The following is a 13,604-nucleotide window of genomic DNA, read 5'->3' on the forward strand; positions in this document are numbered from 1 at the left end:
GGGAAGTAACAAGCTAGAAATATTTCTGTTTTATGCATGTTAGCTGCTGTTAGGTTTCTCCTTCCTTATTTTATTGTCTAGTCCCTTGGGGAGGGGCACCAGCTTTTTACCCTCCACCCTTGATTGTCAAATCTTATGAGGAAAAAGCGACAGTGACTAATATTTAAGTCCTCTCAAATTATCCACCCCACCCCGCCACTGTCTCCCAAACACAGACAATGCAAACTCATAGTTTCATATGCAGCCTTTTAGTTTTTTGACTTGGGGATGTAATCCTTTTTTAACTTCTCATCTTTAAAAATGCATGAAAAAGGGTGAAGGTAGCTGAAACTAATAACAACCAAGAATAAGAACTTGGTTCCTGGACAGACTTCTGGAACCCCGAATAGCCAAAGCAATCCTGAGAAAGAAGCACAAAGCTAGAGTCATCACATGCCCTTATTTCAAACTATATTACAAAGCTATAGTAAACAAAACAGTATGGCATTGATATAAAAATAAATAGATCAATGGAACAAAATAGAATGCCCAGGAAGAAACTCACATGTATATGGTCAACTAATTCATGACAAAGGAGCCAAGAATATACAATAGGGAAAGGAGAGTTTCTTCAATAAATTGTATTGGGAAAACTGGACAGCCACATGCAAAAGAATGAAACTGAATCACTTCTCTTACACTATACACAAAAAAGTGAACATAAAATGGATTAAAGGTTTGAATGTAAGACTTGAAACCATAAAACTCTGAGGAAAAAACAGGCAGTAAGCGTCTTGGCATTAGTCTTGGCAGTGATTTTTTTAGATTTGACAACAAAAGCAAAGGCAACAAAAGCAAAAATAAGGGGGGCTACATCAAACTGAAAAGTTTCTGCATGGCAGAAGAAACCACCAACAAAGTGAAAAGGAAGCCCCATTCAGTGGGTGTAAATACTTGCAGGTCATATATCTTAAAGGCAGTCAACATTCAACATATATAAAGGACTTCTACAACTCAATATGCAAAACACAAAGAACTTGATTTTAAGATGGGTAGAGGATCTGCACAGACCTTTCCCAAAGAAGACATGTTGATGGCAAATAGGTACAAGAAAAGATGCTCTATGTCACTAATCATAGGGAAATGCAAATCAAAAACATAATGAAATATCACCTCACACCTGTTACAATGACTATTTTCAAAAAGATAAGAAATGAAAAGCATTGGTAAGGATGTGGAGAAAAGGGAACCCTTCTGGTACACTCTTGATGGTAATGTAAATTGGTGCAGGCACTATGGAGAATAGTAGGGAGGTTCCTCAAAAAAATAAAAACAGAACTACCATATGATCCAGAAATCCCATTTCTGAACATTTATCCAAAGAAAATGAAAACATAAACTCAAAAAGATACATGCATCTGATGTTCTTTACAGTATTATTTACAATAGCCAAGAAATGGAAGCAACTTAAGTATTCATCAACACACAAATGGATAAAGAAAATATGGTATATATACAATGAGTTATTATTCAGCTATGAAAAAAATGAAATCTTGCCATTTATGATGGACCTTAAGGGCATTATGCTAAATGAAATTAGTTAGACAGAGAAAGATAAAAACCAGATTATCTTACTTATGCATGGAATCTAAAACAAACAAGCTCAAACTCAGATACACAGAACAGATTGTTGGCTGCTAGAGATGGGGGTAGAGGTGGATGAAATGTGTGAAGGGAGTCAAAAGGAGATACACACTTTCTGGTACAAAATAAATAAGTTTTGAGGATGTGATACACAGCATGGTGACTGTAATTAATAATAGTCCTCTACATTCAAACCTTCAAGTTGCCAACTTCCAAAGATGCAGACACGTGTTCACAGGTCCAAACACCATAAGTGAGCTCATGTGTCTGGCGTACATTGTCCTGTGTGTGCATCCGCTACAAGTGGTTGTGCTTTTGTGTACCTTACTGTACTGAGTACTGTATAGAGTACAGTAGTACAGTATCTTTATTTCAAGCCCAGGGTGTCGGAAAGCAAGTGTAAAAGCAGTGGTGATGTAGCTAGTACTGCAAAGATGTGCCAGGAATTGAAGACATAGAGAAAGAATGAAGAGAGAAGAACCAGACATTCACAATGCAGGAAATGGCAAGGGCCACTCGAACATAGGATCACGTTATCTATGATGAGAGAAAAGGAGCTACCACCTAGACATCACTGGATTGTTATTCAAGAGGGAATAGAATTGAATCCAGCAAGGATCCAGTATGGATGTGAGAGTCGGACTATAAAGAAAGCTGAGTGCTGAAGAATTGATGCTTTTGAACTGTGGTGTTGGAGAAGACTCTTGAGAATCCCTTGGACTGCAAGGAGATCCAACTAGTCCATCCTAAAGGAAATCAGTCCTGAATATTCATTGGAAGAACTGATGCGGAAGCTGAAACTCCAATACTTTGGCCACCTGATGCGAAAAGCTGACTCATTTGAAAAGACCCTGATTCTGGGAAAGATTGAAGGTGGGAGGAGAAGGGGATGACAGAGGATGAGATGGTTAAATGGCATCACTGACTCAATGGACATGAATTTGAGTAAATTCCGGGAGTTGGTGATGGACAGGGAGGCCTGGCGTGCTGCAGCCCATGGGGTCACAAAGAGTTGGACACGACTGAGCGACTGAACTGAACTGAACCTGTGCCATCAATGTCAGGCATCAGTGAAATTTCAGCTTGCCCTCCATCTCCTATTGGTAATCATTCTTCAGCTACACCATCTCTCACCTCCTCTCCCTTCTCCAGTTAGTAACTCTTTTTGCTTGTTTAACTATGCTCAAACTACCACACAATTGCACTCATCTCACACACTAGTAAAGTAATGCTTAAAATTCTCCAAGCCAGGCTTCAGCAATACATGAACCGTGAACTTCCAGATGTTCAACCTGGTTTAAGAAAAGGCAGAGGAGCCCGGCTAGCCCAGTCGGTAGAGCATGAGACTCTTAATAAATGACCCAATCAAAAAATGGGCCAAAGAACTAAATAGACATTTCTCCAAAGAATACATACAGATGGCTAACAAACACATGAAAAGATGCTCAACATCACTCATTATCAGAGAAATGCAAATCAAAACCACTATGAGGTACCATTTCACGCCAGTCAGAATGGCTGCAATCCATAAGTCTACAAGCAATAAATACTGGAGAGGGTGTGGAGAAAAGGGAACCCTCTTACACTGTTGGTGGGAATGCAAACTAGTACAGCCACTATGGAGAACAGTGTGGAGATTCCTTAAAAAACTGGAAATAGAACTGCCTTATGATCCAGCAATCCCACTGCTGGGCATACACACTGAGGAAACCAGAAGGGAAAGAGACACGTGTACCCCAATGTTCATCGCAGCACTGTTTATAATAGCCAGGACATGGAAGCAACCTAGATGCCCATCAGCAGATGAATGGATAAGAAAGCTGTGGTACATATACACAATGGAGTATTACTCAGCCATTAAAAAGAATACATTTGAATCAGTTCTAATGAGATGGATGAAACTGGAACCTATTATACAGAGTGAAGTAAGCCAGAAAGAAAAACACCAATACAGTATACTAACGCATATATATGGAATTTAGAAAGATGGTAACAATAACCCTGTGTACGAGACAGCAAAAGAGACACCGATGTATAGATCAGTCTTATGGACTCTGTGGGAGAGGGAGAGGGTGGGGAGATTTGGGAGAATAGCATCGAAACATGTATATCATGTATGAAATGAGTTGCCAGTCCAGGTTCGATGCATGATACTGGATGCTTGGGGCTGGTGCACTGGGACGACCCAGAGGGAGGGTAGGGGAGGGAGGAGGGAGGAGGGTTCAGGATGGGGAACATGGGTATACCTGTGGCGGATTCATTTCGATATTTGGCAAAACTAATACAATATTGTAAAGTTTAAAAATAAAATCAAATTAAAAAAAAAGAAAAGGCAGAGGAACCAGAGATCAAATGGCCAACTTCTGCTGGATCATGGAAAAAGCAAGAAAGTTCCAGAAAAACATCTATTTCTGCTTTATTGACTATGCCAAAGCCTTTGAATGTGTGGATCACAATAAACTGTGGAAAATTCTGAAAGAGATGGGAATACCAGACCACATGACCTGCCTCTTGAGAAACCTGTATGCAGGTCAGGAAGCAACAGTTAGAACTGGACATGGAACAGACTGGTTTCAAATAGGAAAAGGAGTACGTTAAGGCTGTGTATTGTCACCCTGTTTATTTAACTTCTATGCAGAGTACATCATGAGAAACGCTGGGCTGGAGAAAGCACAAGCTGGAATCGAGATTGCTGGGAGAAATATCAATAACCTCAGATATGCAGATGACACCACCCTTATGGCAGAAAGTGAAGAAGAACTAAAGAGCCTCTTGATGAAAGTGAAAAAGGAGAGTGAAAAAGTTGGCTTAAAACTCAACATTCAGAAAACGAAGATCATGGCATCCAGTCCCATGACTTCGTGGCAAATGGATGGGGAAACAGTTGGAACAGTGGCTGACTTTATTTTTCTGGGCTCCAAAATCACTGCAGATGGTGATTTCAGCCATGAAATTAAAAGACACTTACTCCTTGGAAGGAAAGTTATGACTAACCTAGATAGCATATTGAAAAGCAGAGACATTACTTTGTCGACAAAGGTCCATCTAGTCAAGGCTGTGGTTTTTCCAATGGTCATGTATGGATGTGAGAGTTGGACTATAAAGAAAGCTGAGCGCAGAAGAATTGATGCTTTTGAACTGTGGTGTTGGAGAAGACTCTTGAGAGTCCCTTGGACTGCAAGGAGATCCAACCAGTCCATCTTAAAGGAGATCAATCCTGGGTGTTCATTGGAGGGACTGGTGTTGAAGCTGAAACTCCAATACTTTGGCCACCTGATGCGAAGAGCTAACTCATTGGAAAAGACTCTGATGCTGGGAAAGATTGAGGGTAGGAGGAGAAGGGGACGATCAGAGGATGAGATGGTTGGATGGCATCACCGACTCAATGGACATGAGTTTGGGTAAACTCCAGGAGTTGGTGATGGACAGGGAGGCCTGGTGTGCTGTGGTTCATGGGGTCGCAAAGAATCGGACGTGACTGAGTGACTGAACTGACTGACTTGCCTGTTTCCTCTCTGTGGGCCCCTGACATCTATTGTACTATACCACTGTAGTCTTCAAGGTACTGTACTATAAGATTAAAAATGTTTTTTTTTTTTTTTTATGTATTATTTGTGTAAAAAGTATTGTAAACCTATTATAGTCCAGTACTGAGGGGTATGGATAGAGAGAGATACTCAATCTCTGGTGTCTTTTTTATAAGGGCACTAATTGCATCACGAAAGCCCCACTCTCATGAACTCATCTAACCCTAATTAGCTCTTAAAGGTTCCATGTCTAGATACCATCACATTGGTGACAAAGGCTTCAACATGGGAATTTTGGGAGGAACACAAGCATTTCAGTTATACATATTTATACACATACACACACTCACACACAAAGAGTGTTAAAATGTTAGCAATGGCTATTATTGTAGCTTAATCTGAAAGTCCACAATGGGTTTTTACCATTAGTTTTATATGTTTTTTTGCCATCAAAGTGTTCTGTGCCTTATTTTTGTTACTTACGCTATTTCATTGACATATATGTATCATCTGAGCCACAAAGGAAGCCCCAAAATACTGGAGTGGGTAGTCTATCTGTTCTCCAGGGGATCTTCCTGACCCAGGACTCAAACCAGGGTCTACTGCAGTGCAGGTGGATAGATGCTGGTTCAATTCCTGGGTTGGGAAGATCCCCTGGAGAGGGATAGGCTACCCATTCCAGTATTCTTGGGCTTCCCTGGTGGCTCAGACGGTTAAGAATCTGCCTGCAGTTCTGCCTGCAGTATGGGAGACTTGGGTTCAATCCCTGGGTTGGGAAGATCCCTTGGAGGAGGGCATGGTAACCCACTCCAGTATTCTTGCCTGGAAAATCCCATGGAGACAGAAGCCTGGCGGGCTACAGTCCGTGGGGTTGCAAAGAGTTGGACATAACTGAGCAACTAAGCACAGCACACATTTCATACTCTTTTCCTCACTCCTTTTTCCCCTTCCTTCCTTTCTTCCTTCTTTCAGAAGTCACCTCATTACATACCTTCTATATATGTAAGAGCAAGCCTCTTGCAACTTGCTCTGAGATCAATTTTCTTTGAACAAGACCCTTGCACCATTATAGTACAGATGCCCCTCTGCAATCGTCTCAGTGCTGTATGAGAGACTGAAGCAACTTTCTAAGGATACATTTTCTATTTATTTTATTATCTTTGTATGAGGATAAGGACCATAATAGCATAGAAGTTAAGACCATGGATTCTGAAATCAGATTTCCTGGGTTCATTTTTCAGTTATATTATTAGTAGTGTTACAATCTTAGATAAGCAATTTAATCCAGCAGTACTTTCATTTCATATCTATAAAATGAGAGGAATAAACATAAATACTTTACAGACATGTTGTAGGAGACCAATGAGTTCATGTATTTAAAGCCCTTAGAATAGTGTTTGTGTGTATGAAGTACCAAATGAATGTTATTTACTATTATTATGATGCTCTAACATGATTTCTACTTCTAATGGATTGTTTCTTAACGCCTCTAGACTATGTTTACTTTAAATCTATTATTTTTAAATATATCTGTTATCAGTCATGATACTTGGTTTTGGAACTTAACTGCCTTTCTCTCCAGAGATATCAGATTTATAATTTTTTGTGTGTGAAAAATCTCTTTTCTCATCTGCATAGCTGTATTTCATTCTTTGGCAATTTATCATTCCATTTTCATAAGCCAGAAGAATGAATCCCAAGTTTTGATAACATATATAGAGTCAACCATTCTTTTCTGAAATATTATTTTAAAGGTCATTATATTTCAACTAGAAAAACAAACAAAAAAATGCTTCTCTTCCTTCCTTTCTTGTTTCCTGCCTTTTCAAGGCTTTCAATATATTATCCACTCTTGAATTTAACTTTTAAAAATTTACACGTTGCAATTTTATTTGGGCCTGTTATTCATTCTTACGTGTATTCACAGGATACAGTTTGGGTCACCAGGTTTGGTGAGTCTGGCAGATACTTTATCGTGCAAACTTGTAGCCGTAACACTAGAAATAGCAGGATACGAGGAATCAGGGCATCTGTGATCAAGTCTCAGGCTTTCCGGGAATAGCCTGTGCAAGTCACTTCATTTCATGAAGTGTTAAAATTTTTTTTTTCCTTCTAAAAAATGAGAAATGCAACTGGAGATCTTTAAAGCCCCTTTCAGTTTGGAAAAACACTTAGATTCTAGGAAGATGGCATTTGTCTATGATCAAGCCACAGCAGCCTGAACTACACTCTTTGAACCCCAAAGCAGATTACCAATGCCATGTACCCCTTCTTCTATAGGGTTAACAGCAGGATTGCTTGAATTTCTTATACCTGTAAGATGTACTTGACTTTGGTAAAATATGGATGGGGTAACCGCTGTCATTTATGTGTGAAGAGCTGAGTGGTCAAATTTTAAAACCTTAACCTTCTCCAACCAGCAAATGCTCCTGGGTGCCTTCCCAGCCTAAGAATGATGCTTATGTTAAGAAAGAAGGAAAACTGATGATTAACATACATTTTATTTCATTTAAACCTATCTAATGGTTAGCGAGATTATTCTTGGCGCTCATTTCTACCTAATGAACTTGCAGTTTGTTTAACTAGAACAGAAGGAAATTTCCAAAGATGGTTCACACTGGCTGTCACTGTTCTGTAAATGGAGTCACCTTTAAAAGGCGTTATTTCCTTCTCTCTGTTTATGTTGTGCTTCAGTGAAAAAGTTGTCCAACTAAATCCTATGAAGTGTGTTTCTCCCTTCATATCACAGAGTTCACAGAGTCACAGTTTGATCAGTGTTCAGAAAGAGAAATTTTTTTCCCTTTCAAAATTGTGTGGGTTGAAAAATCCTCCTTGCTGTCAAGCTCTTCATGACTAATAAATGTTACCTGTATCAAGTCTTCTAATTATCTCTAAGATTTTGGATTTTAGAGCCAGCAATTTTATTATTTTACCATCTGCCAGAATATTTTTGGCAGGGTTCAGTAGAAAAATAGGCAATGTGGATGAAAACTTAACTCATTAAATACTAAACCTAAGAACAATGCCATGGAGTTTTGCTTAAGCAAAGCTGCTACTGCATTTGGTACCACTAGGTCCATGAAGAATTTGAGTGCTTGCCATGCCTTATCCTCTGACATGTCATTCACACAAAAGAAATTAAAGAGGGAGAAAAAACTATTTTCTATGACAGTTAATGTATAATTTCTTCTGAGAGTGTTTTCTTACTTAAATGACTTATAAGTTATTGCAAATTAACAAAGAAAATTAAAAACACAGTTATACATTAAAAAAAATATTTTCCCAGTAATAATGTTTGTATTGAGACTTAGGGTGTCTTTGTGATCCTTATAAATTCTTCCATCACACAGGGAATGTAGGTATACGAATTGCAGGCTGCCTGAATAGTTTAAATATTTCATAGATTGATTAAATTGCTTCTTAACAAAAACACTGCATGTATGCTCTTTTGCCTAAAGTAGATACCTATCTTTCTCTGCTATAAAGATGCCACACTACCATTTTAATGGAGAATTGATGTGATAGTATGCCCCATGCATCATGCTGAATGATTATACTGAATGATTATCATGATTATACTGATACTCAGCCAGTATACCTGTTCACATGTGTTTCTACATCTTTGAGCCTGTATTTGAACTCCAACTCTGCCACTTCCCATCTAGCCATAAGGAAATTATTTAACCTTGTCCCTGTGTCTCTCAGATTCTGCCTCCAGTCTAGGGATGATCACAGTACTGGTTTCAGGAGATGGATGTGAAGGTTACATGAGTTAATGTGCATGAAACATGTAGAACACTAGCGTACGGTGATCCTTCAATAAATGTTACCAATATGTAAATATTATTTATATTATTTGACCTAGAAATTGTGTTAAGAGAAACTTCTTAAAACATGTATGTATGCAGAGAGATACATGCCTCAACATTTATAATAGAATAAATATGGAAGCAATTATAATAACCAAATACAAGAGAAGTGCGAACAGAAAGAACAAGCATATGGTGGTGTGGCTATTGTTGTTGTTCAGTCACTAAGTCGTGTCCAACTCTTTTCAACCTTATGAGCTGCAGTGTGCCAGACTTCCCTGTCCTTCACTGTCTCCTGGAGTTTGCTCAAACTCATACTTGTGTTTACTGAGTCAGTGATGCCATTCTACTATCTCATCCTCTGTCGCCCCCTTCTCCTAGAAAATTAAATGAAGTATGTAAAGATTTGAGCTTCCCTGGTAGCTCAGCAGTAAAGAATCTGCCTGCAAATGCAGGAGATGCTGGTTCAATCCCTGGGCCAGAAAGATCTCCTGGAGAAGGAAATGGCAGCCCACTCCAGTATTCTTGTCTGGCAAATCTCTTGGACAGAGACCTTGGTGGGCTACAGGCTGTGGGATCACAAAAGAGTTGGACATGACCAAACAACCAAGTAACAACATATAAAGATTTACATATCAATTCCAATTTTATAATATAAAATAATAGAGACATGGCACAAAATTGATCTAAATATAATTTCACTTCTATAAATCAGTAAAGAAAGAGGGAATGAAATATAAAATGGTGTAAATATACAGGGATGATCAGACTTATGGATGATTTTATTTGTTCACATCTTTGGGCTTTTTCTTGTAATAAATATGACTTCAGAAATAAAGAGACAGAGAGATTTTACTGTTACTCAATGTCTCTCTACCTCCCCAGGCATCTTTTGACTATGGAGATAATCAGCCAGTGCCTCTGACCAAGCCATGTTTTAATCCAAGAGTAACTACCCTCGGAGAATATTGCCTGTTTCCAGGAGTAAGAAGAAAATGGTCTGCACCATGGCAACATGTATTACTACTGGCTGCCCAGTGGAGCAAAAGGTACAAGCAATGAGAGTAAGGGGAACTCCTAGAAAGCTCTCCCGAGGCCAGACTGTATATGTGCACCCCGGAGCTCTCCCACTGGGAGCCATTTCCTACATTGGGACTCAGTCGTTTTGTTCCTCCTCAAGATATTTAGTCAAACTTTTTGTTAGTTACAGAGGCCTCTCCAAATTTGAGTTGAAGGGAAATAAGCCAGAACCTGGAATAGTTCTTTACTTACTGTTGTTGTGTAGTCTCTCAGTCGTGTCTGACTCTTTGTAACCCCATGGACTGCGGCACACCAGGCTTCCCTGTCCTTCACTATCTCCTGGAGTTTACTCAAACTCATGTCCATTGAGTTGATAAAAATATCTGCTACATCAGATTATATTTGGTTGATGAGTATTTCAATATGACTATAGGACAAAATCAGAGAAGGCAATGTCACCCCACTCCAGTACTCTTGCCTGGAATATCCCATAGGTGGAGGAGCCCGGTAGGCTGCAGTCCATGGAGTCGCGAAGAGTCAGACATGACTGAGCGACTTCACTTTCACGTTTCACTTTCATGCATTGGAGAGGGAAATGGCAACCCACTCCAGTGTTCTTGCCTGGAGAATCCCAGGGACGGGGGAGCCTGGTGGGCTGCCGTCTATGGGGTCGCCCAGAGTCAGACACAACTGAAGTGACTTAGCATAGGACAAAATAGATGTCAAAGAGGAAATAAGTTGGGATAATTAATGTGGAAATTAGGCTAGGAGTATAATCATTATTGAACAGCATGAATTTTTTTGAATAAGAGTAATATGAACCAATAAATTATTTTTTTTATTTTCAAAATCTTTATTTTAATTAAACATTATCTGATATCCCATTTATATAACTCTAATAAATTCAGAGATTCTCTGGTTGAATAAAGGATTGAAAGTACCCTAGACATTGGAGCACTGCTGGAAATACCTGCTTAAAGGTTAGAAGATGCGGCCAGTATCTCCTGTGAACCCCTGAGTTATTTAGAGAGATGCTTGTGGTAGGCTTTTAAAGAATTATGCATGTGCTAATTCACAGGTAGAGTGAATTTTATTTCTCTCTAGTGAACTCTTACGGTCAAACTGTATTAACAATGGAACTTTACTAGAGAAAAGAAGATGTAAAAATGTGTATGAAGAAACAAAAAGAAATATTGCACAAATGACCTCTTCCCCTAACTTATGACTGTTCACAAGAAAAAAAATGCGTATATATACACACTATATCACTGACATGTAAACTCTAAGTATGTTGACTTGTTTCTTGAGCAGAGTAGGAGTCTCTAATGTCAGAAATACACAGAAATTTTAACTAAATAAAAACTATTATAAACATTATAAGAAAAGAACATAGTAGTACAAATTTTAAACAACTTAGTTTTGAAAGACTAGATACAAAATACAGGTATCAAGAACCCCTCAAATAAAATAATAACATTATGCAAAGAGCTGACTCATTTGAAAAGACCCTGATGCTGGGAATGATAGGGCAGGAGGAGAAGGGGACGACAGAGGATGAGATGGTTGGATGGCATCACCGACTCGATGGACATGGGTTTGGGTGGACTCTGGGAGTTGGTGATGGACAGGGAGGCCTGGTGTGTTGCGGTTCATGGGGTTGCAAAGAGTTGGACACGACTGAGCGACTGAACTGAACTGAACTGCAGATGTTAATTTGTATTCTACAGAGAAAAGATAATTCATTTTTAAAGGTATTAAAAGCTCTAGAGGAAAACATCAATACATTTTAAAAGGTAAAACTTTGACTAATCACATTCTCATTGTTGAATTGCTGCTAAAAAATTTTGGAACAATATTTAAAGATTAAGGAGTCACCACTAAAAATGGGAAAAACCCAGCTTCTTAGAGATTAAAATATATCTACTAAATATCACTGACATCAAATTATAAATTAAAATGTTGACTGTGTGGGTCACAACAAACTATGGAAAATTCTTAAAGAGATGGGAATACCAGACTACCTGACGTGTCTCCTGAAAAGTCTGTATGCAGGTCAAGAAGCAACAGTTAGAACTGGACATGGAACAACAGACTGGTTCCAAATCAGGAAAAGAGTAAATCAAGGCTGTATATTGTCACCCTGCTTATTTAGCTTATATGCAGAGTAGACCATGAGAAATGCTGAGTTGGATGAAACACAAACTGAAATCAAGATTGATGGGAAAATATCAATAAGCTCAGATATGCAGATGATACCACCCTTATGGCAGAAAGTGAAGAACTAAAAAGCCTCTTGATGAAAGTGAAAGAAGAGAGTGAAAAAGCTGGCTTAAAACTCAACATTCAGAAAACTAAGATAATGGCATCCAGTCCCATCACTTTATGGCAAATAGATGGAGGAACAGTGGAAACAATGAGAGACTAATTTTTTGGGCCCCAAAACCACTGCAGATGGTGATTGCAGCCATGAAATTAAAAGACGCTTGCTCCTTGGAAGAAAGCTATGACCAAACTAGATATCATATTAAAAAGCAGAGACGTTATTTTACCAACTAAGGTCTGTCTAGTCAAGGCTATGGTTTTTCCAGTGCTCATGTATGGATGTGAGAATTGGACTATAAAGAAAGTTGAGCACTAAAGAATTGATGCCTTTGAACTGTGGTGTTGAAGAAGACCCTTTAGAGTCCCTTGGACTGCAAGGAGATCTGATCAGTCCATCCTAAAGGAAATCAGTCCTGAATATTCATTGGAAGCACTGATGCTGAAGCTGAAACTCCAATACTTTGGCTACCTGATGTGAAGAACTGACTCATTTCAAAAGACCCTGATGCTGGGAAACGTTGAAGGCAGGAGGAGAGGGGGTCGACAGAGGATGAGATGGTTGGATGCCATCACTGACTCAATGGACATGAGTTTGAGTAGGCTCTGGACGGTGGAAATGGACAGGGAAGCCTGGCATGCTGCAGTCTATGGGGTCACAAAGAGTTGGACACGACAGAGCAACTGAACTGATACATTAAGATTGGCCAGAGTGTAGAAAAATGTTCTTGAATATATACTATTGTTGTATGAACTGGTATAGTCTTTTGTGGAGAGCAGTGTGAGAGTACTTATCAAAATTAAACATGTACATACCCTTTGACCTAGGAAACCCTCTTCTGGAATTTACTATAGGGAAATATTTATATTTCCCTATGATACGCCCACAAGGTAGACATTTACAGCCTTTGTAATGTAATGTATGTTTATATGAATCAAATAATATTTGAAAGAATAAAGAGACTATTAGCGGTTGGTACTTTGAAAAGTTGGTTTGAGGTAAATTAGAGAAAGCTTATTATTTATAGTTATATCTGTACTGCTGGAAATTTTATAATTAATAAAAAACAATGAAATACTGATAATATTCTCAATTTTAGAATATTTAGGAAATAATCACAAATTGATTTTAAAATATTATTATGATATATGGCTAAAGATATATTCAAACACCAATTTAGACCCTTCAATGCCAACATTATACTAGAAAGTGTGAAAATATGTAAACAAAATATTGGATGATAGAAATTAAACCTGTACAACAAAGCGAGTTCTAAAAAAAATGAGAAGAAAAACTTTTTAAATG

At 38.6% G+C, this 13,604-nt stretch overlaps 1 protein-coding gene and 1 long non-coding RNA gene across 17 annotated transcripts in view; one reads left to right on the top strand and one right to left on the bottom strand.

The window, feature by feature from the left end:
• The window catches only part of LOC147347678 (uncharacterized), a 302,519-nt gene that overhangs the window by 78,699 nt on the left and 210,216 nt on the right, over window positions 1-13,604 (bottom strand). The gene's annotated exons all lie outside the window — the stretch shown is intronic.
• The window catches only part of LOC147347679 (uncharacterized), a 115,911-nt gene that overhangs the window by 39,349 nt on the left and 62,958 nt on the right, over window positions 1-13,604 (top strand). For all 13 annotated transcript variants that reach the window (XR_015152468.1, XR_015152469.1, XR_015152475.1 and 10 more), the window contains exon 2: window positions 9,845-10,008. This is a non-coding gene — a long non-coding RNA (uncharacterized LOC147347679). The remainder of the gene's footprint in view (window positions 1-9,844; window positions 10,009-13,604) is intronic.

The sequence above is a fragment of the Bos grunniens genome, chromosome 23, assembly GCF_055505025.1.
Source record: "Bos grunniens cultivar Pamir isolate PY7600 chromosome 23, Bosgru_T2T1.0, whole genome shotgun sequence".
Lineage (NCBI taxonomy): Eukaryota > Metazoa > Chordata > Mammalia > Artiodactyla > Bovidae > Bos > Bos grunniens.